Raw genomic sequence first — 23,652 nt, forward strand, 5'->3', positions numbered from 1 at the left:
CATATCCTTACGAATAGGACTCACTTAAGACCTGGTAAACCAACTTGAAAGTTGACCACAAATTTCAACCTCAGCAGCTAACATATGTTCCATCGATGACTTACCTAACTTGTAAAACCTGTCTTATCATTATAATTATATTATTTATCCCGACATCATACTTTCAAAGCTTGAAGTCCTTTTTTATAGTTAGGTCAGCTTCACTGTTACTTAGCCAAGCCTGCTTATAGTTTGTTTGATTCTCATCGGAGATTTTGTTGTTTTTTGACCTGTTTAAAGTAAAAATATGATGGAAACAAAAAAAATATATCATCCCTAATATATAGAACATCCGAGCAACACACAAAACTGAGCTTTTAATGAAGAAATACGAGGAGATTTTATTATTGAAGAAATAAAAATGCGGTGAACGTGGATCGAACACGTGACCTTCAGATCTTTAGTCTGACGCTCTCCCAACTGAGCTATCCCCGCTATTGTTCTTTTTGATGCAAAATGAATTATATAGTTCAGATTTTTTTCCTGCGTTCTTAATTACATAATTGTTCTGATTTGAACCAGAGTCTACATATATTCATTGAACATTTCAATGACCATGAACACTTCAATGGTCATTGAATTTTATATTAATTAAATGCCAACGCCATCCAACTATGATCATGTTTAATCTATTTAAAGACAATTACTCATTTCACATTATCCAAAAATTCAATTAACCGATACATCATTGTAGATGTTATAACAAGAAATGAATAAGAGGTGCAAGGTGTCAAGCATGAAGTTATAAATGTACCTATGTACTAAGTACAAGTTTTTGATTCATGATGATGATAACTAGAGAATGTTCTAATAGATAAGGAGATACTATGAAACACTTAAGAAATATTAGAGGAGTTAAAGTGCAGAATGAAATGTTCAATGCCATGATGCAAGTATATAATATTTATGCTTAAATGGAAAATTTAAGATTTTTACTACATGGAAAAAGATACATTGCATACGTGATTATTGAAAACTCTACCCACCATATGCTTACGAATAGGACTCACTTAAGACCTGGTAAACCAACTTGAAAGTTGACCACAAATTTCAACCTCAGCAACTAACATATGTTCCATCGATGACTTACCTAACTTGTAAAACCTATCTTTTCATTATAATTATATTATTTATCCCGACATCATGCTTTCAAAGCTTGTAGTCCTTGTTTATATTTATGTCAGCTTCACTGTTATTTAGCCTAGCCCGCTTATAGTTTGTTTGTTTCTCATCGGATATGTTGTTGTTATTTGAGTTGTTTAAAGTAAAAATATGAAGAAAACAAAAAACTAAATCATCCCTAATATATAGAAAATCCGACCAACACACAAAACTGAGCTTTTAATGAAGAAATACGAGGGGGTTGTATTATTGAAGAGAAAAAAATGAGGTGAACGTGGATCGAACACGTGACCTTCAGATCTTCAGTCTAACGCTCTCCCAACTGAGCTATCCCCGCTATTGTTCTTTTTGACGCAAAATGAATTATATAGTTCAGATTTTTTCCTGCGTTCTTAATTACATAATTGTTCTGATTTGAATGAAAGTCTACATACATTCATTGAACATTTCAATGACCATAAACACTTCAATGGTCATTGAATTTCATATTAATTAAATGCCAACGCCATCCAACTATGATCATGTTTAATCTATTTAAAGACAATTACTCATTTCACATTATCCAAAAATTCAATTAACCTATACATCATTGTAGATGTTATAACAAGAAATGAATAAGAGGTGCAAGGTGTCAATCATGAAGGTATAAATGTACCTATGTACTAAATACAAGTTTTTGATTCATGATGATGATAACTAGAGAATGTTCTAATAGATAAGGAGATACTATGAAACATTGAAGAAATATTAGAGGAGTTAAAGTGCAGAATGAAATGTTCAATGCCATGATGCAAGTATATAATATTGATGCTTAAATGGAAAATTTAAGATTTTTACTACATGAAAAAAGATACATTGCATACGTGATTATTGAAAACTCTACCCTCCATATCCTTACGAATAGGACTCACTTAAGACCTGGTAAACCAAATTGAAAGTTGACCACAAATTTCAACCTCAGCAGCTAACATATGTTCCATCGATGACTTACCTAACTTGTAAAACCTGTCTTATCATTATAATTATATTATTTATCCCGACATCATGCTTTCAAAGCTTGAAGTCCTTTTTTATATTTATGTCAGCTGCACTGTTACTTAGCCAAGCCCGCTTATAGTTTGTTTGATTCTCATCGGAGATTTTGTTGTTATTTGATTTGCTTAAAGTAAAAATATGAAGAAAACAAAAAAAAATCATCCCAAATATATAGAGCATCCGAGCAACACACAAAACTTAGCTTTTAATGAAGAAATAAGAGGATGTTGTATTATTGTAGAAATAAAAATACGGTGAACGTGGATCGAACACGTGACCTTCAGATCTTCAGTCTTACGCTCTCCCAACTGAGCTATCCCCGTTATTGTTCTTTTTGATGCAAAATGAATTATATAGTTCAGATTTTTTTTCCGGCGTTCTTAATTACATAATTTTCTGATTTGAACCAAAGTCTACATAAATTCATTGAACATTTCAATGACCATGAACACTTCAATGGTCATTGAATTTTATATTAATTAAATGTCAACGCCATCCAACTATGATCATGTTTAATCTATTTAAAGACAATTACTCATTTCACACTATCCAAAAATTCAATTAACCTATACATCATTGTAGATGTTATAACAAGAAATGAATAAGAGGTGCAAGGTGTCAATCATGAAGGTATAAATGTACCTATGTACTAAGTACAAGTTTTTGATTCATGATGATGATAACTAGAGAATGTTCTAATAGATACGGAGATACTATGAAACATTGAAGAAATATTAGAGGAGTTAAAGTGCAGAATGAAATGTTCAATGCCATGATGCAAGTATATAATATTGATGCTTAAATGGAAAATTTAAGATTTTTACTACATGAAAAAAGATACATTGCATACGTGATTATTGAAAACTCTACCCACCATATCCTTACGAATAGGACTCACTTAAGACCTGGTAAACCAACTTGAAAGTTGACCATAAATTTCAACCTCAGCAACTAACATATTTTCCATCGAGGACTTACCTAACTTGTAAAACCTATCTTTTCATTATAATTATATTATTTATCCCGACATCATGCTTTCAATGCTTGTAGTCCTTGTTTATATTTATGTCAGCTTCACTGTTATTTAGCCTAGCCCGCTTATAGTTTGTTTGTTTCTCATCGGATATTTTGTTGTTATTTGAGTTGTTTAAACTAAAAATATGAAGAAAACAAAAAACTAAATCATCCCTAATATATAGAACATCCGAGCAACACACAAAACCGAGCTTTTAATGAAGAAATACGAGGAGGTTGTATTATTGAAGAGATAAAAATGCGGTGAACGTGGATCGAACACGTGACCTTCAGATCTTCAGTCTGACGCTCTACCAACTGAATTATCCCCGCTATTGTTCTTTTTGACGCAAAATGAATTATATAGTTCAGATTTTTTCCTGCGTTCTTAATTACATAATTGTTCTGATTTGAATGAAAGTCTACATACATTCATTGAACATTTCAATGACCATGAACACTTCAATGGTCATTGAATTTCATATTAATTAAATGACAACGCCATCCAACTATGATTATGTTTAATCTATTTAAAGAAAATTACTCATTTCACATTATCCCAAAATTCAATTAAACTATACATCATTGTTGATGTTATAACTAGAAATGAATAAGAGGTGCAAGGTGTCAAGCATGAAGGTATACTTGTACCTATGTACTAAGTACAAGTTTTTGATTCATGATGATGATAACTAGAGAATGTTCTAATAGATAAGGAGATACTATGAAACATTGAAGAAGTATTAGAGGAGTTAAAGTGCAGAATGAAATGTTCAATGCCATGATGCAAGTATATAATATTGATGCTTAAATGGAAAATTTAAGATTTTTACTACATGAAAAAAGATACATTGCATACGTGATTATTGAAAACTCTACCCACCATAGCCTTACGAATAGGACTCACTGAAGACCTGGTAAACCAACTTGAAAGTTGACCACAAATTTCAACCTCAGCAGCTAACATATGTTCCATCGATGACTTACCTAACTTGTAAAACCTGTCTTATCATTATAATTATATTATTTATCCCGACATCATGCTTTCAAAGCTTGAAGTCCTTTTTTATATTTATGTCAGCTGCACTGTTACTTAGCCAAGCCCGCTTATAGTTTGTTTGATTCTCATCGGAGATTTTGTTGTTATTTGACTTGCTTACAGTAAAAATATGAAGAAAACAAAAAAAGTCATCCCAAATATATAGAACATCCGAGCAACACACAAAACTTAGCTTTTAATGAAGAAATACGAGGAAGTTGTATTATTGAAGAAATAAAAATGCGGTGAACGTGGATCAAACACGTGACCTTCAGATCTTCAGTCTGACGCCCTCCCAACTGAGCTATCCCCGCTATTGTTCTTTTTGATGCAAAATGAATTATATAGTTCAGATTTTTTCCGACGTTCTTAATTACATAATTTTCTGATTTGAACCAAAGTCTACATAAATTCATTGAACATTTCAATGACCATGAACACTTCAATGGTCATTGAATTTTATATTAATTAAATGCCAACGCCATCCAACTATGATCATGTTTCATCTATTTAAAGACAATTACTCATTTCACATTATCCAAAAATTCAATTAACCTATACATCATTGTAGATTTTATAACAAGAAATGAATAAGAGGTGCAAGGTGTCAATCATGAAGGTATAAATGTACCAATGTACTAAGTACAAGTTTTTGATTCATGATGATGATAACTAGAGAATGTTCTAATAGATAAGGAGATACTATGAAACATGGAAGAAATATTAGAGGAGTTAAAGTGCAGAATGAAATGTTCAATGCCATGATGCAAGTATATAATAATGATGCTTAAATGGAAAATTTAAGATTTTTACTACATGAAAAAAGATACATTACATACGTGATTATTGAAAACTCTACCCACCATATCCTTACGAATAGGACTCACTTAAGACCTGGTAAACCAACTTGAAAGTTGACCACAAATTTCAACCTCAGCAACTAACATATGTTCCATCGAGGACTTACCTAACTTGTAAAACCTATCTTTTCATTATAATTATATTATTTATCCCGACATCATGCTTTCAAAGCTTGTAGTCCTTGTTTATATTTATGTCAGCTTCACTGTTATTTAGCCTAGCCCGCTTATAGTTTGTTTGTTTCTCATCGGATATTTTGTTGTTATTTGAGTTGTTTAAAGTAAAAATATGAAGAAAACAAAAAACTAAATCATCCCTAATATATAGAACATCCGAGCAACACACAAAACCGAGCTTCTAATGAAGAAATACGAGGAGGCTGTATTATTGAAGAGATAAAAATGCGGTGAACATGGATCGAACACGTGACCTTCAGATCTTCAGTCTGACGCTCTACCAACTGAATTATCCCCGCTATTGTTCTTTTTGACGCAAAATGAATTATATAGTTCAGATTTTTTCCTGCGTTCTTAATTACATAATTGTTCTGATTTGAATGAAAGTCTACATACATTCATTGAACATTTCAATGACCATGAACACTTCAATGGTCATTGAATTTTATATTAATTAAATGCCAACGCCATCCAACTCTTATCATGTTTCATCTATTTAAAGACAATTACTCATTTCACATTATCCAAAAATTCAATTAACCTATACATCATTGTAGATGTTATAACAAGAAATGAATAAGAGGTGCAAGGTGTCAATCATTAAGGTATAAATGTACCAATGTACTAAGTACAAGTTTTTGATTCATGATGATGATAACTAGAGAATGTTCTAACAGATAAGGAGATACTATGAAACATGGAAGAAATATTAGAGGAGTTAAAGTGCAGAATGAAATGTTCAATGCCATGATGCAAGTATATAATATTGATGCTTAAATGGAAAATTTAAGATTTTTACTACATGAAAAAAGATACATTGCATACGTGATTATTGAAAACTCTACCCACCATATCCTTACGAATAGGACTCACTTAAGACCTGGTAAACCAACTTGAAAGTTGACCACAAATTTCAACCTCAGCAACTAACATATGTTCCATCGAGGACTTACCTAACTTGTAAAACCTATCTTTTCATTATAATTATATTATTTATCCCGACATCATGCTTTCAAAGCTTGTAGTCCTTGTTTATATTTATGTCAGCTTCACTGTTATTTAGCCTAGCCCACTTATAGTTTGTTTGTTTCTCATCGGATATTTTGTTGTTATTTGAGTTGTTTAAAGTAAAAATATGAAGAAAACAAAAAACTAAATCATCCCTAATATATAGAACATCCGAGCAACACACAAAACCGAGCTTCTAATAAAGAAATACGAGGAGGTTGTATTATTGAAGAGATAAAAATGCGGTGAACGTGGATCGAACACGTGACCTTCAGATCTTCAGTCTGACGCTCTACCAACTGAATTATCCCCGCTATTGTTCTTTTTGACGCAAAATGAATTATATAGTTCAGATTTTTTCCTGCGTTCTTAATTACATAATTGTTCTGATTTGAATGAAAGTCTACATACATTCATTGAACATTTCAATGACCATGAACACTTCAATGGTCATTGAATTTCATATTAATTAAATGACAACGCCATCCAACTATGATTATGTTTAATCTATTTAAAGACAATTACTCATTTCACATTATCCAAAAATTCAATTAAACTATACATCATTGTAGATGTTATAACTAGAAATGAATAAGAGGTGCAAGGTGTCAAGCATGAAGGTATACTTGTACCTATGTACTAAGTACAAGTTTTTGATTCATGATGATGATAACTAGAGAATGTTCTAATAGATAAGGAGATACTATGAAACATTGAAGAAGTATTAGAGGAGTTAAAGTGCAGAATGAAATGTTCAATGCCATGATGCAAGTATATAATATTGATGCTTAAATGGAAAATTTAAGATTTTTACTACATCAAAAAAGATAAATTGCATACGTGATTATTGAAAACTCTACCCACCATATCCTTACGAATAGGACTCACTTAAGACCTGGTAAACCAACTTGAAAGTTGACCACAAATTTCAACCTCAGCAGCTAACATATGTTCCATCGATGACTTACCTAACTTGTAAAACCAGTCTTATCATTATAATTATATTATTTATCCCGACATCATGCTTTCAAAGCTTGAAGTCCTTTTTTATATTTATGTCAGCTGCACTGTTACTTAGCCAAGCCCGCTTATAGTTTGTTTGATTCTCATCGGAGATTTTGTTGTTATTTGACTTGCTTAAAGTAAAAATATGAAGAAAACAAAAAAATCATCCCAAATATATAGAACATCCGAGCAACACACAAAACTGAGCTTTTAATGAAGAAATACGAGGAGGTTGTATTATTGAAGAAATAAAAATGCGGTGAACATGGATCAAACACGTGACCTTCAGATCTTCAGTCTGACGCTCTCCCAACTGACCTATCCCCGCTATTGTTCTTTTTGATGCAAAATGAATTATATAGTTCAGATTTTTTTTCCGGCGTTCTTAATTACATAATTTTCTGATTTGAACCAAAGTCTACATAAATTCATTGAACATTTCAATGACCATGAACACTTCAATGGTCATTGAATTTTATATTAATTAAATGCCAACGCCATCCAACTATGATCATGTTTAATCTATTTAAAGACAATTACTCATTTCACATTATCCAAAAATTCAATTAACCTATACATCATTGTAGATGTTATAACAAGAAATGAATAAGAGGTGCAAGGTGTCAATCATGAAGGTATAAATGTACCTATGTACTAAGTACAAGTTTTTGATTCATGATGAATATAACTAGAGAATGTTCTAATAGATAAGGAGATACTATGAAACATTGAAGAAATATTAGAGGAGTTAAAGTGCAGAATGAAATGTTCAATGCCATGATGCAAGTATATAATATTGATGCTTAAATGGAAAATTTAAGATTTTTACTACATGAAAAAAGATACATTGCATACGTGATTATTGAAAACTCTGCCCACCATATGCTTACGAATAGGACTCACTTAAGACCTGGTAAACCAACTTGAAAGTTGACCACAAATTTCAACCTCAGCAACTAACATATGTTCCATCGATGACTTACCTAACTTGTAAAACCTATCTTTTCATTATAATTATATTATTTATCCCGACATCATGCTTTCAAAGCTTGTAGTCCTTGTTTATATTTATGTCAGCTTCACTGTTATTTAGCCTAGCCCGATTATAGTTTGTTTGTTTCTCATCGGATATTTTGTTGTTATTTGAGTTGTTTAAAGTAAAAATATGAAGAAAACAAAAAACTAAATCATCCCTAATATATAGAACATCCGAGCAACACACAAAACTGAGCTTTTAATGAAGAAATACGAGGAGGTTGTATTATTGAAGAGATAAAAATGCGGTGAACGTGGATCGAACATGTGACCTTCAGATCTTCAGTCTGACGCTCTCCCAACTGAATTATCCCCACTATTGTTCTTTTTGACGCAAAATGAATTATATAGTTCAGATTTTTTCCTGCGTTCTTAATTACATAATTGTTCTGATTTGAATGAAAGTCTACATACATTCATTGAACATTTCAATGACCATGAACACTTCAATGGTCATTGAATTTCATATTAATTAAAAGACAACGCCATCCAACTATGATCATGTTTAATCTATTTAAAGACAATTACTCATTTCACATTATCCAAAAATTCAATTAACCTATACATCATTGTAGATGTTATAACAAGAAATGAATAAGAGGTGCAAGGTGTCAAGCATGAAGGTATAAATGTACCTATGTACTAAGTACAAGTTTTTCATTCATGATGATGATAACTAGAGAATGTTCTAATAGATAAGGAGATACTATGAAACATTGAAGAAATATTAGAGGAGTTAAAGTGCAGAATGAAATGTACAATGCCACGATGCAAGTATATAATATTTATGCTTAAATGGAAAATTTAAGATTTTTACTACATGGAAAAAGATACATTGCATACGTGATTATTGAAAACTCTACCCACCATATGCTTACGAATAGGACTCACTTAAGACCTGGTAAACCAACTTGAAAGTTGACCACAAATTTCAACCTCAGCAACTAACATATGTTCCATCGATGACTTACCTAACTTGTAAAACCTATCTTTTCATTATAGTTATATTATTTATCCCGACATCATGCTTTCAAAGTTTGTAGTCCTTGTTTATATTTATGTCAGCTTCACTGTTATTTAGCCTAGCCCGCTTATAGTTTGTTTGTTTCTCATCGGATATTTTGTTGTTATTTGAGTTGTTTAAAGTAAAAATATGAAGAAAACAAAAAACTAAATAATCCCTAATATATAGAAAATCCGAGCAACACACAAAACAGAGCTTTTAATGAAGAAATACGAGGAAGTTGTATTATTGAAGAGATAAAAATGCGGTGAACGTGGATCGAACACGTGACCTTCAGATCTTCAGTCTGACGCTCTCCCAACTGAGCTATCCCCGCTATTGTTCTTTTTGACGCAAAATGAATTATATAGTTCAGATTTTTTCCTGCGTTCTTAATTACATAATTGTTCTGATTTGAATGAAAGTCTACATACATTCATTGAACATTTCAATGACCATGAACACTTCAATGGTCATTGAATTTGATATTAATTAAATGCCAACGCCATCCAACTATGATCATGTTTAATCTATTTAATGACAATTACTCATTTCACATTATCCAAAAATTCAATTAACCTATACATCATTGTAGGTGTTATAACAAGAAATGAATAAGAGGTGCAAGGTCTCAATCATGAAGGTATAAACGTACCTATGTACTAAATACAATTTTTTGATTCATGATGATAATAACTAGAGAATGTTCTAATAGATAAGGAGATACTATGAAACATTGAAGAAATATTAGAGGAGTTAAAGTGTAGAATGAAATGTTCAATGCCATGATGCAAGTATATAATATTGATGCTTAAATGGAAAATTTAAGATTTTTACTACATGAAAAAAGATACATTGCATACGTGATTATTGAAAACTCTACCCACCATATCCTTACGAATAGGACTCACTTAAGACCTGGTAAACCAACTTGAAAGTTAACCACAAATTTCAACCTCAGCAGCTAACATATGTTCCATCGATGACTTACCTAACTTGTAAAACCTGTCTTATCATTATAATTATATTATTTATCCCGACATCATGCTTTCAAAGCTTGAAGTCCTTTTTTATATTTATGTCAGCTGCACTGTTACTTAGCCAAGCCCGCTTAGAGTTTGTTTGATTCTCATCGGAGATTTTGTTGTTATTTGACTTGCTTAAAGTAAAAATATGAAGAAAACAAAAGAAATCATCCCAAATATATAGAACATCCGAGCAACACACAAAACTTAGCTTTTAATGAAGAAATACGAGGAGGTTGTATTATTGAAGAAATAAAAATGCGGTGAACGTGGATCGAACACGTGACCTTCAGATCTTCAGTCTGACGCTCTCGCAACTGAGCTATCCCCGCTATTGTTCTTTTTGATGCAAAATGAATTATATAGTTCAGATTTTTTTTTCCGACGTTCTTAATTACATAATTTTCTGATTTGAACCAAAGTCTACATAAATTCATTGAACATTTCAATGACCATGAACACTTCAATGGTCATTGAATTTTATATTAATTAAATGCCAACGCCATCCAACTATGATCATGTTTAATCTATTTCATGACAATTACTCATTTCACATTATCCAAAAATTCAATTAACCTATACATCATTGTAGATGTTATAACAAGAAATGAATAAGAGGTGCAAGGTGTCAATCATGAAGGTATAAATGTACCTATGTACTAAGTACAAGTTTTTGATTCATGATGATGATAACTAGAGAATGTTCTAATAGATACGGAGATACTATGAAACATTGAAGAAATATTAGAGGAGTTAAAGTGCAGAATGAAATGCTCAATGCCATGATGCAAGTATATAATATTGATGCTTAAATGGAAAATTTATGATTTTTACTACATTAAAAAAGATACATTGCATACGTGATTATTGAAAACTCTACCGACCATATCCTTACGAATAGGACTCACTTAAGACCTGGTAAACCAACTTGAAAGTTGACCACAAATTTCAACCTCAGCACCTAACATATGTTCCATCGATGACTTACCTAACTTGTAAAACCTATCTTTTCATTATAATTATATTATTTATCCCGACATCATGCTTTCAAAGCTTGTAGTCCTTGTTTATATTTATGTCAGCTTCACTGTTATTTAGCCTAGCCCGATTATAGTTTGTTTGTTTCTCATCGGATATTTTGTTGTTATTTGAGTTGTTCAAAGTAAAAATATGAAGAAAACAAAAAACTAAATCATCCCTAATATATAGAACATCCGAGCAACACACAAAACTGAGCTTTTAATGAAGAAATACGAGGAGGTTGTATTATTGAAGAGATAAAAATGCGGTGAACGTGGATCGAACATGTGACCTTCAGATCTTCAGTCTAACGCTCTCCCAACTGAATTATCCCCACTATTGTTCTTTTTGACGCAAAATGAATTATATAGTTCAGATTTTTTCCTGCGTTCTTAATTACATAATTGTTCTGATTTGAATGAAAGTCTACATACATTCATTGAACATTTCAATGACCATGAACACTTCAATGGTCATTGAATTTCATATTAATTAAAAGACAACGCCATCCAACTATGATCATGTTTAATCTATTTAAAGACAATTACTCATTTCACATTATCCAAAAATTCAATTAACCTATACATCATTGTAGATGTTATAACAAGAAATGAATAAGAGGTGCAAGGTGTCAAGCATGAAGGTATAAATGTACCTATGTACTAAGTACAAGTTTTTGATTCATGATGATGATAACTAGAGAATGTTCTAATAGATAAGGAGATACTATGAAACATTGAAGAAATATTAGAGGAGTTAAAGTGCAGAATGAAATGTACAATGCCACGATGCAAGTATATAATATTTATGCTTAAATGGAAAATTTAAGATTTTTACTACATGGAAAAAGATACATTGCATACGTGATTATTGAAAACTCTACCCACCATATGCTTACGAATAGGACTCACTTAAGACCTGGTAAACCAACTTGAAAGTTGACCACAAATTTCAACCTCAGCAACTAACATATGTTCCATCGATGACTTACCTAACTTGTAAAACCTATCTTTTCATTATAGTTATATTATTTATCCCGACATCATGCTTTCAAAGTTTGTAGTCCTTGTTTATATTTATGTCAGCTTCACTGTTATTTAGCCTAGCCCGCTTATAGTTTGTTTGTTTCTCATCGGATATTTTGTTGTTATTTGAGTTGTTTAAAGTAAAAATATGAAGAAAACAAAAAACTAAATAATCCCTAATATATAGAAAATCCGAGCAACACACAAAACAGAGCTTTTAATGAAGAAATACGAGGAAGTTGTATTATTGAAGAGATAAAAATGCGGTGAACGTGGATCGAACACGTGACCTTCAGATCTTCAGTCTGACGCTCTCCCAACTGAGCTATCCCCGCTATTGTTCTTTTTGACGCAAAATGAATTATATAGTTCAGATTTTTTCCTGCGTTCTTAATTACATAATTGTTCTGATTTGAATGAAAGTCTACATACATTCATTGAACATTTCAATGACCATGAACACTTCAATGGTCATTGAATTTGATATTAATTAAATGCCAACGCCATCCAACTATGATCATGTTTAATCTATTTAATGACAATTACTCATTTCACATTATCCAAAAATTCAATTAACCTATACATCATTGTAGGTGTTATAACAAGAAATGAATAAGAGGTGCAAGGTCTCAATCATGAAGGTATAAACGTACCTATGTACTAAATACAAGTTTTTGATTCATGATGATAATAACTAGAGAATGTTCTAATAGATAAGGAGATACTATGAAACATTGAAGAAATATTAGAGGCGTTAAAGTGCAGAATGAAATGCTCAATGCCATGATGCAAGTATATAATATTGATGCTTAAATGGAAAATTTATGATTTTTACTACATTAAAAAAGATACATTGCATACGTGATTATTGAAAACTCTACCGACCATATCCTTACGAATAGGACTCACTTAAGACCTGGTAAACCAACTTGAAAGTTGACCACAAATTTCAACCTCAGCACCTAACATATGTTCCATCGATGACTTACCTAACTTGTAAAACCTATCTTTTCATTATAATTATATTATTTATCCCGACATCATGCTTTCAAAGCTTGTAGTCCTTGTTTATATTTATGTCAGCTTCACTGTTATTTAGCCTAGCCCGATTATAGTTTGTTTGTTTCTCATCGGATATTTTGTTGTTATTTGAGTTGTTCAAAGTAAAAATATGAAGAAAACAAAAAAACTAAATCATCCCTAATATATAGAACATCCGAGCAACACACAAAACTGAGCTTTTAATGAAGAAATACGAGGAGGTTGTATTATTGAAGAGATAAAAATGCGGTGAACGTGGATCGAACATGTGACCTTCAGATCTTCAGTCTAACGCTCTCCCAACTGAATTATCCCCACTATTGTTCTTTTTGACGCAAAATGAATTATATAGTTCAGATTTTTTCCTGCGTTCTTAATTACATAATTGTTCTGATTTGAATGAAAGTCTACATACATTCATTGAACATTTCAATGACCATGAACACTTCAATGGTCATTGAATTTCATATTAATTAAAAGACAACGCCATCCAACTATGATCATGTTTAATCTATTTAAAGACAATTACTCATTTCACATTATCCAAAAATTCAATTAACCTATACATCATTGTAGATGTTATAACAAGAAATGAATAAGAGGTGCAAGGTGTCAAGCATGAAGGTATAAATGTACCTATGTATTAAGTACAAGTTTTTGATTCATGATGATGATAACTAGAGAATGTTCTAATAGATAAGGAGATACTATGAAACATTGAAGAAATATTAGAGGAGTTAAAGTGCAGAATGAAATGTACAATGCCACGATGCAAGTATATAATATTTATGCTTAAATGGAAAATTTAAGATTTTTACTACATGGAAAAAGATACATTGCATACGTGATTATTGAAAACTCTACCCACCATATGCTTACGAATAGGACTCACTTAAGACCTGGTAAACCAACTTGAAAGTTGACCACAAATTTCAACCTCAGCAACTAACATATGTTCCATCGATGACTTACCTAACTTGTAAAACCTATCTTTTCATTATAGTTATATTATTTATCCCAACATCATGCTTTCAAAGTTTGTAGTCCTTGTTTATATTTATGTCAGCTTCACTGTTATTTAGCCTAGCCCGCTTATAGTTTGTTTGTTTCTCATCGGATATTTTGTTGTTATTTGAGTTGTTTAAAGTAAAAATATGAAGAAAACAAAAAACTAAATAATCCCTAATATATAGAAAATCCGAGCAACACACAAAACAGAGCTTTTAATGAAGAAATACGAGGAAGTTGTATTATTGAAGAGATAAAAATGCGGTGAACGTGGATCGAACACGTGACCTTCAGATCTTCAGTCTGACGCTCTCCCAACTGAGCTATCCCCGCTATTGTTCTTTTTGACGCAAAATGAATTATATAGTTCAGATTTTTTCCTGCGTTCTTAATTACATAATTGTTCTGATTTGAATGAAAGTCTACATACATTCATTGAACATTTCAATGACCATGAACACTTCAATGGTCATTGAATTTGATATTAATTAAATGCCAACGCCATCCAACTATGATCATGTTTAATCTATTTAATGACAATTACTCATTTCACATTATCCAAAAATTCAATTAACCTATACATCATTGTAGGTGTTATAACAAGAAATGAATAAGAGGTGCAAGGTCTCAATCATGAAGGTATAAACGTACCTATGTACTAAATACAAGTTTTTGATTCATGATGATAATAACTAGAGAATGTTCTAATAGATAAGGAGATACTATGAAACATTGAAGAAATATTAGAGGAGTTAAAGTGTAGAATGAAATGTTCAATGCCATGATGCAAGTATATAATATTGATGCTTAAATGGAAAATTTAAGATTTTTACTACATGAAAAAAGATACATTGCATACGTGATTATTGAAAACTCTACCCACCATATCCTTACGAATAGGACTCACTTAAGACCTGGTAAACCAACTTGAAAGTTAACCACAAATTTCAACCTCAGCAGCTAACATATGTTCCATCGATGACTTACCTAACTTGTAAAACCTGTCTTATCATTATAATTATATTATTTATCCCGACATCATGCTTTCAAAGCTTGAAGTCCTTTTTTATATTTATGTCAGCTGCACTGTTACTTAGCCAAGCCCGCTTAGAGTTTGTTTGATTCTCATCGGAGATTTTGTTGTTATTTGACTTGCTTAAAGTAAAAATATGAAGAAAACAAAAGAAATCATCCCAAATATATAGAACATCCGAGCAACACACAAAACTTAGCTTTTAATGAAGAAATACGAGGAGGTTGTATTATTGAAGAAATAAAAATGCGGTGAACGTGGATCGAACACGTGACCTTCAGATCTTCAGTCTGACGCTCTCGCAACTGAGCTATCCCCGCTATTAATGAATTATATAGTTCAGATTTTTTTTTCCGACGTTCTTAATTACATAATTTTCTGATTTGAACCAAAGTCTACATAAATTCATTGAACATTTCAATGACCATGAACACTTCAATGGTCATTGAATTTTATATTAATTAAATGCCAACGCCATCCAACTATGATCATGTTTAATCTATTTCATGACAATTACTCATTTCACATTATCCAAAAATTCAATTAACCTATACATCATTGTAGATGTTATAACAAGAAATGAATAAGAGGTGCAAGGTGTCAATCATGAAGGTATAAATGTACCTATGTACTAAGTACAAGTTTTTGATTCATGATGATGATAACTAGAGAATGTTCTAATAGATACGGAGATACTATGAAACATTGAAGAAATATTAGAGGCGTTAAAGTGCAGAATGAAATGCTCAATGCCATGATGCAAGTATATAATATTGATGCTTAAATGGAAAATTTATGATTTTTACTACATGAAAAAAGATACATTGCATACGTGATTATTGAAAACTCTACCGACCATATCCTTACGAATAGGACTCACTTAAGACCTGGTAAACCAACTTGAAAGTTGACCACAAATTTCAACCTCAGCACCTAACATATGTTCCATCGATGACTTACCTAACTTGTAAAACCTATCTTTTCATTATAATTATATTATTTATCCCGACATCATGCTTTCAAAGCTTGTAGTCCTTGTTTATATTTATGTCAGCTTCACTGTTATTTAGCCTAGCCCGATTATAGTTTGTTTGTTTCTCATCGGATATTTTGTTGTTATTTGAGTTGTTCAAAGTAAAAATATGAAGAAAACAAAAAACTAAATCATCCCTAATATATAGAACATCCGAGCAACACACAAAACTGAGCTTTTAATGAAGAAATACGAGGAGGTTGTATTATTGAAGAGATAAAAATGCGGTGAACGTGGATCGAACATGTGACCTTCAGATCTTCAGTCTGACGCTCTCCCAACTGAATTATCCCCACTATTGTTCTTTTTGACGCAAAATGAATTATATAGTTCAGATTTTTTCCTGCGTTCTTAATTACATAATTGTTCTGATTTGAATGAAAGTCTACATACATTCATTGAACATTTCAATGACCATGAACACTTCAATGGTCATTGAATTTCATATTAATTAAAAGACAACGCCATCCAACTATGATCATGTTTAATCTATTTAAAGACAATTACTCATTTCACATTATCCAAAAATTCAATTAACCTATACATCATTGTAGATGTTATAACAAGAAATGAATAAGAGGTGCAAGGTGTCAAGCATGAAGGTATAAATGTACCTATGTACTAAGTACAAGTTTTTGATTCATGATGATGATAACTAGAGAATGTTCTAATAGATAAGGAGATACTATGAAACATTGAAGAAATATTAGAGGAGTTAAAGTGCAGAATGAAATGTACAATGCCACGATGCAAGTATATAATATTTATGCTTAAATGGAAAATTTAAGATTTTTACTACATGGAAAAAGATACATTGCATACGTGATTATTGAAAACTCTACCCACCATATGCTTACGAATAGGACTCACTTAAGACCTGGTAAACCAACTTGAAAGTTGACCACAAATTTCAACCTCAGCAACTAACATATGTTCCATCGATGACTTACCTAACTTGTAAAACCTATCTTTTCATTATAGTTATATTATTTATCCCGACATCATGCTTTCAAAGTTTGTAGTCCTTGTTTATATTTATGTCAACTTCACTGTTATTTAGCCTAGCCCGCTTATAGTTTGTTTGTTTCTCATCGGATATTTTGTTGTTATTTGAGTTGTTTAAAGTAAAAATATGAAGAAAACAAAAAACTAAATAATCCCTAATATATAGAAAATCCGAGCAACACACAAAACAGAGCTTTTAATGAAGAAATACGAGGAAGTTGTATTATTGAAGAGATAAAAATGCGGTGAACGTGGATCGAACACGTGACCTTCAGATCTTCAGTCTGACGCTCTCCCAACTGAGCTATCCCCGCTATTGTTCTTTTTGACGCAAAATGAATTATATAGTTCAGATTTTTTCCTGCGTTCTTAATTACATAATTGTTCTGATTTGAATGAAAGTCTACATACATTCATTGAACATTTCAATGACCATGAACACTTCAATGGTCATTGAATTTGATATTAATTAAATGCCAACGCCATCCAACTATGATCATGTTTAATCTATTTAATGACAATTACTCATTTCACATTATCCAAAAATTCAATTAACCTATACATCATTGTAGGTGTTATAACAAGAAATGAATAAGAGGTGCAAGGTCTCAATCATGAAGGTATAAACGTACCTATGTACTAAATACAAGTTTTTGATTCATGATGATAATAACTAGAGAATGTTCTAATAGATAAGGAGATACTATGAAACATTGAAGAAATATTAGAGGAGTTAAAGTGTAGAATGAAATGTTCAATGCCATGATGCAAGTATATAATATTGATGCTTAAATGGAAAATTTAAGATTTTTACTACATGAAAAAAGATACATTGCATACGTGATTATTGAAAACTCTACCCACCATATCCTTACGAATAGGACTCACTTAAGACCTGGTAAACCAACTTGAAAGTTAACCACAAATTTCAACCTCAGCAGCTAACATATGTTCCATCGATGACTTACCTAACTTGTAAAACCTGTCTTATCATTATAATTATATTATTTATCCCGACATCATGCTTTCAAAGCTTGAAGTCCTTTTTTATATTTATGTCAGCTGCACTGTTACTTAGCCAAGCCCGCTTATAGTTTGTTTGATTCTCATCGGAGATTTTGTTGTTATTTGACTTGCTTAAAGTAAAAATATGAAGAAAACAAAAGAAATCATCCCAAATATATAGAACATCCGAGCAACACACAAAACTTAGCTTTTAATGAAGAAATACGAGGAGGTTGTATTATTGAAGAAATAAAAATGCGGTGAACGTGGATCGAACACGTGACCTTCAGATCTTCAGTCTGACGCTCTCCCAACTGAGCTATCCCCGCTATTGTTCTTTTTGATGCAAAATGAATTATATAGTTCAGATTTTTTTTTCCGACGTTCTTAATTACATAATTTTCTGATTTGAACCAAAGTCTACATAAATTCATTGAACATTTCAATGACCATGAACACTTCAATGGTCATTGAATTTTATATTAATTAAATGCCAACGCCATCCAACTATGATCATGTTTAATCTATTTCATGACAATTACTCATTTCACATTATCCAAAAATTTAATTAACCTATACATCATTGTAGATGTTATAACAAGAAATGAATAAGAGGTGCAAGATGTCAATCATGAAGGTATAAATGTACCTATGTACTAAGTACAAGTTTTTGATTCATGATGATGATAACTAGAGAATGTTCTAATAGATACGGAGATACTATGAAACATTGAAGAAATATTAGAGGCGTTAAAGTGCAGAATGAAATGCTCAATGCCATGATGCAAGTATATAATATTGATGCTTAAATGGAAAATTTATGATTTTTACTACATGAAAAAAGATACATTGCATACGTGATTATTGAAAACTCTACCAACCATATCCTTACGAATAGGACTCACTTAAGACCTGGTAAACCAACTTGAAAGTTGACCACAAATTTCAACCTCAGCACCTAACATATGTTCCATCGATGACTTACCTAACTTGTAAAACCTATCTTTTCATTATAATTATATTATTTATCCCGACATCATGCTTTCAAAGCTTGTAGTCCTTGTTTATATTTATGTCAGCTTCACTGTTATTTAGCCTAGCCCGCTTATAGTTTGTTTGTTTCTCATCGGATATTTTGTTGTTATTTGAGTTGTTTAAAGTAAAAATATGAAGAAAACAAAAAACTAAATCATCCCTAATATATAGAAAATACGAGCAACACACAAAACTGAGCTTTTAATGAAGAAATACGAGGAGGTTGTATTATTGAAGAGATAAAAATGCGGTGAACGTGGATCTAACACGTGACCTTCAGATCTTCAGTCTGACGCTCTCCCAACTGAGCTATCCCCGCTATTGTTCTTTTTGACGCAAAATGAATTATATAGTTCATATTGTTTCGTGCGTTCTTAATTACATAATTGTTCTGATTTAAACGAAAGTCTACATACATTCATTGAACATTTCAATGACCATGAACACTTCAATGGTCATTGAATTTCATATTAATTAAATGCCAACGCCATCCAACTATGATCATGTTTAATCTAATTAAAGACAATTACTCATTTCACATTATCCAAAAATTCAATTAAACTATACATCATTGTAGATGTTATAACTAGAAATGAATAAGAGGTGCAAGGTGTCAAGCATGAAGGTTTACATGTACCTATGTACTAAGTACAAGTTTTTGATTCATGATGATGATAACTAGAGAATGTTCTAATAGATAAGGAGATACTATGAAACGTTGAAGAAGTATTAGAGGAGTTAAAGTGCATAATGAAATGTTCAATGCCATGATGCAAGTATATAATATTTATGCTTAAATGGAAAATTTAAGATTTTTACTACATGAAAAAAGATACATTGCATACGTGATTATTGAAAACTCTACCCACCATATCCTTACGAATAGGACTCACTTAAGACCTGGTAAACCAACTTGAAAGTTGACCACAAATTTCAACCTCAGCAACTAACATATGTTCCATCGATGACTTACCTAACTTGTAAAACCTATCTTTTCATTATAATTATATTATTTATCCCGACATCATGCTTTCAAAGCTTGTAGTCCTTGTTTATATTTCTGTCAGCTTCACTGTTATTTAGCCTAGCCCGCTTATAGTTTGTTTGTTTCTCATCGGATATTTTGTTGTTATTTGAGTTGTTTAAAGTAAAAATATGAATAAAACAAAAAACTAAATCATCCCTAATATATAGAACATCCGAGCAACACACAAAACTGAGCTTTTAATGAAGAAATACGAGGAGGTTGTATTATTGAAGAGATAAAAATGCGGTGAACGTGGATCGAACACGTGACCTTCAGATCTTCAGTCTGACGCTCTCCCAACTAAGCTATCCCCGCTATTGTTCTTTTTGACACGAAATGAATTATATAGTTCATATTGTTTCCTGCGTTCTTAATTACATAATTGTTCTGATTTAAACGAAAGTCTACATACATTCATTGAACATTTCAATGACCATGAACACTTCAATAGTCATTGAATTTCATATTAATTAAATGCCAACGCCATCCAACTATGATCATGTTTAATCTAATTAAAGACAATTACTCATTTCACATTATCCAAAAATTCAATTTAACTATACATCATTGTAGATGTTATAACTAGAAATGAATAAGAGGTGCAAGGTGTCAAGCATGAAGGTATACATGTACCTATGTACTAAGTACAAGTTTTTGATTCATGATGATGATAACTAGAGAATGTTCTAATAGATAAGGAGATACTATGAAACATTGAAGAAGTATTAGAGGAGTTAAAGTGCATAATGAAATGTTCAATGCCATGATGCAAGTATATAATATTTATGCTTAAATGGAAAATTTAAGATTTTTACTACATGAAAAAAGATACATTGCATAAGTGCTTATTGAAAACTCTACCCACCATATCCTTACGAATAGGACTCACTTAAGACCTGGTAAACCAACTTGAAAGTTGACCACAAATTTCAACCTCAGCAGCTATCATATGTTCCATCGATGACTTACCTAACTTGTAAAACCTGTCTTATCATTATAATTATATTATTTATCCCGACATCATGCTTTCAAAGCTTGAAGTCCTTTTTGATATTTATGTCAGCTGCACTGTTACTTAGCCAAGCCCGCTTATAGTTTGTTTGATTCTCATCGGAGATTTTGTTGTTATTTGACTTGCTTAAAGTAAAAATATGAACAAAACAAAAAAAATCATCCCAAATATATAGAACATCCGAGCAACACACAAAACTTAGCTTTTAGTGAAGAAATACGAGGAGGTTGTATTATTGAAGAAATAAAAATGCGGTGAACATGGATCGAACACGTGACCTTCAGATCTTCAGTCTGACGCTCTCCCAACTGAGCTATCCCCGCTAATGTTCATTTTGATGCAAAATGAATTATATAGTTCAGATTTTTTTCCTGTGTTCTTAATTACATAATTGTTCTGATTTGAACCAAAGTCTACATATATTCATTGAACATTTCAATGACCATGAACACTTCAATGGTCATTGAATTTTATATTAATTAAATGCCAATGCCATCCAACTATGATCATGTTTAATCTATTTAAAGACAATTACTCATTTCACATTATCCAAAAATTCAATTAACCTATACATCATTGTAGATGTTATAACAAGAAATGAATAAAAGGTGCAAGGTGTCAAGCATGAAGGTATAAATGTACCTATGTACTAAGTACAAGTTTTTAATTCATGATGATGATAACTAGAGAATGTTCTAATAGATAAGGAGATACTATGAAACATTGAAGAGATATTAGAGGAGTTAAAGTGCAGAATGAAATGTTCAATGCCATGATGCAAGTATATAATATTGATGCTTAAATGGAAAATTTAAGATTTTTACTACATGAAAAAAGATACATTGCATACGTGATTATTGAAAACTCTACCCACCATATCCTTACGAATAGGACTCACTTAAGACCTGGTAAACCAACTTGAAAGTTGACCACAAATTTCAACCTCAGCAACTAACATATGTTCCATCGATGACTTACCTAACTTGTAAAACCTATCTTTTCATTATAATTATATTATTTATCCCGACATCATGCTTTCAAAGCTTGTAGTCCTTGTTTATATTTATGTCAGCTTCACTGTTATTTAGCCTAGCCCGCTTATAGTTTGTTTGTTTCTCATCGGATATTTTATTGTTATTTGAGTTGTTTAAAGTAAAAATATGAAGAAAACAAAAAACTAAATCATCACTAATATATAGAACATCCGAGCAACACACAAAACTGAGCTTTTAATGAAGAAATACGAGGAGGTTGTATTATTGAAGAGATAAAAATGCGGTGAACGTGGATCGAACACGTGACCTTCAGATCTTCAGTCTGACGCTCTCCCAACTGAGCTATCCCCGCTATTGTTCTTTTTGACGCAAAATGAATTATATAGTTCAGATTTTTTCTTACGTTCTTAATTACATAATTGTTCTGATTTGAACGAAAGTCTACATACATTCATTGAACATTTCAATGACCATGAACACTTCAATGGTCATTGAATTTCATATTAATTAAATGCCAACATCATCCAACTATGATCATGTTTAATCTATTTAAAGACAATTACTCATTTCAAATTATCCAAAAATTCAATTAAACTATACATCATTGTAGATGTTATAACTAGAAATGAATAAGAGGTGCAAGGTGTCAAGCATGAAGGTATACATGTACCTATGTACTAAGTACAAGTTTTTGATTCATGATGATGATAACTAGAGAATGTTCTAATAGATAAGGAGATACTATGAAACATTGAAGAAGTATTAGAGGAGTTAAAGTGCATAATGAAATGTTCAATGCCATGATGCAAGTATATAATATTTATGCTTAAATGGAAAATATAAGATTTTTACTACATGAAAAAAGATACATTGCATACGTGCTTATTGAAAACTCTACCCACCATATCCTTACGAATAGGACTCACTTCAGACCTGGTAAACCAACTTGAAAGTTGACCACAAATTTCAACCTCAGCAGCTAACATATGTTCCATCGATGACTTACCTAACTTGTAAAACATGTCTTATCATTATAATTATATTATTTATC

At 31.5% G+C, this 23,652-nt stretch overlaps 8 non-coding genes across 8 annotated transcripts; all 8 read right to left on the bottom strand.

The window, feature by feature from the left end:
* Positions 1 to 401: 401 nt before the first annotated feature.
* TRNAF-GAA (transfer RNA phenylalanine (anticodon GAA)) lies at positions 402 to 474 on the bottom strand. Its single transcript has one exon. It is a non-coding gene; the product is annotated as a tRNA-Phe (tRNA).
* Positions 475 to 9,601: 9,127 nt separating this feature from the next.
* TRNAF-GAA (transfer RNA phenylalanine (anticodon GAA)) lies at positions 9,602 to 9,674 on the bottom strand. The gene has a single exon. It is a non-coding gene; the product is annotated as a tRNA-Phe (tRNA).
* A 2,995-nt stretch (positions 9,675 to 12,669) lies between these two features.
* On the bottom strand, positions 12,670 to 12,742 carry TRNAF-GAA (transfer RNA phenylalanine (anticodon GAA)). The gene has a single exon. It is a non-coding gene; the product is annotated as a tRNA-Phe (tRNA).
* A 1,974-nt stretch (positions 12,743 to 14,716) lies between these two features.
* TRNAF-GAA (transfer RNA phenylalanine (anticodon GAA)) lies at positions 14,717 to 14,789 on the bottom strand. Its single transcript has one exon. It is a non-coding gene; the product is annotated as a tRNA-Phe (tRNA).
* A 2,979-nt stretch (positions 14,790 to 17,768) lies between these two features.
* On the bottom strand, positions 17,769 to 17,841 carry TRNAF-GAA (transfer RNA phenylalanine (anticodon GAA)). Its single transcript has one exon. It is a non-coding gene; the product is annotated as a tRNA-Phe (tRNA).
* Positions 17,842 to 18,788: 947 nt separating this feature from the next.
* On the bottom strand, positions 18,789 to 18,861 carry TRNAF-GAA (transfer RNA phenylalanine (anticodon GAA)). The gene has a single exon. It is a non-coding gene; the product is annotated as a tRNA-Phe (tRNA).
* A 1,975-nt stretch (positions 18,862 to 20,836) lies between these two features.
* Positions 20,837 to 20,909, bottom strand: TRNAF-GAA (transfer RNA phenylalanine (anticodon GAA)). Its single transcript has one exon. It is a non-coding gene; the product is annotated as a tRNA-Phe (tRNA).
* A 1,971-nt stretch (positions 20,910 to 22,880) lies between these two features.
* On the bottom strand, positions 22,881 to 22,953 carry TRNAF-GAA (transfer RNA phenylalanine (anticodon GAA)). Its single transcript has one exon. It is a non-coding gene; the product is annotated as a tRNA-Phe (tRNA).
* Positions 22,954 to 23,652: the final 699 nt, after the last annotated feature.

This window comes from Lactuca sativa, chromosome 5 (genome assembly GCF_002870075.4).
Source record: "Lactuca sativa cultivar Salinas chromosome 5, Lsat_Salinas_v11, whole genome shotgun sequence".
In the NCBI taxonomy this organism is placed as follows: Eukaryota; Viridiplantae; Streptophyta; class Magnoliopsida; order Asterales; family Asteraceae; genus Lactuca; species Lactuca sativa.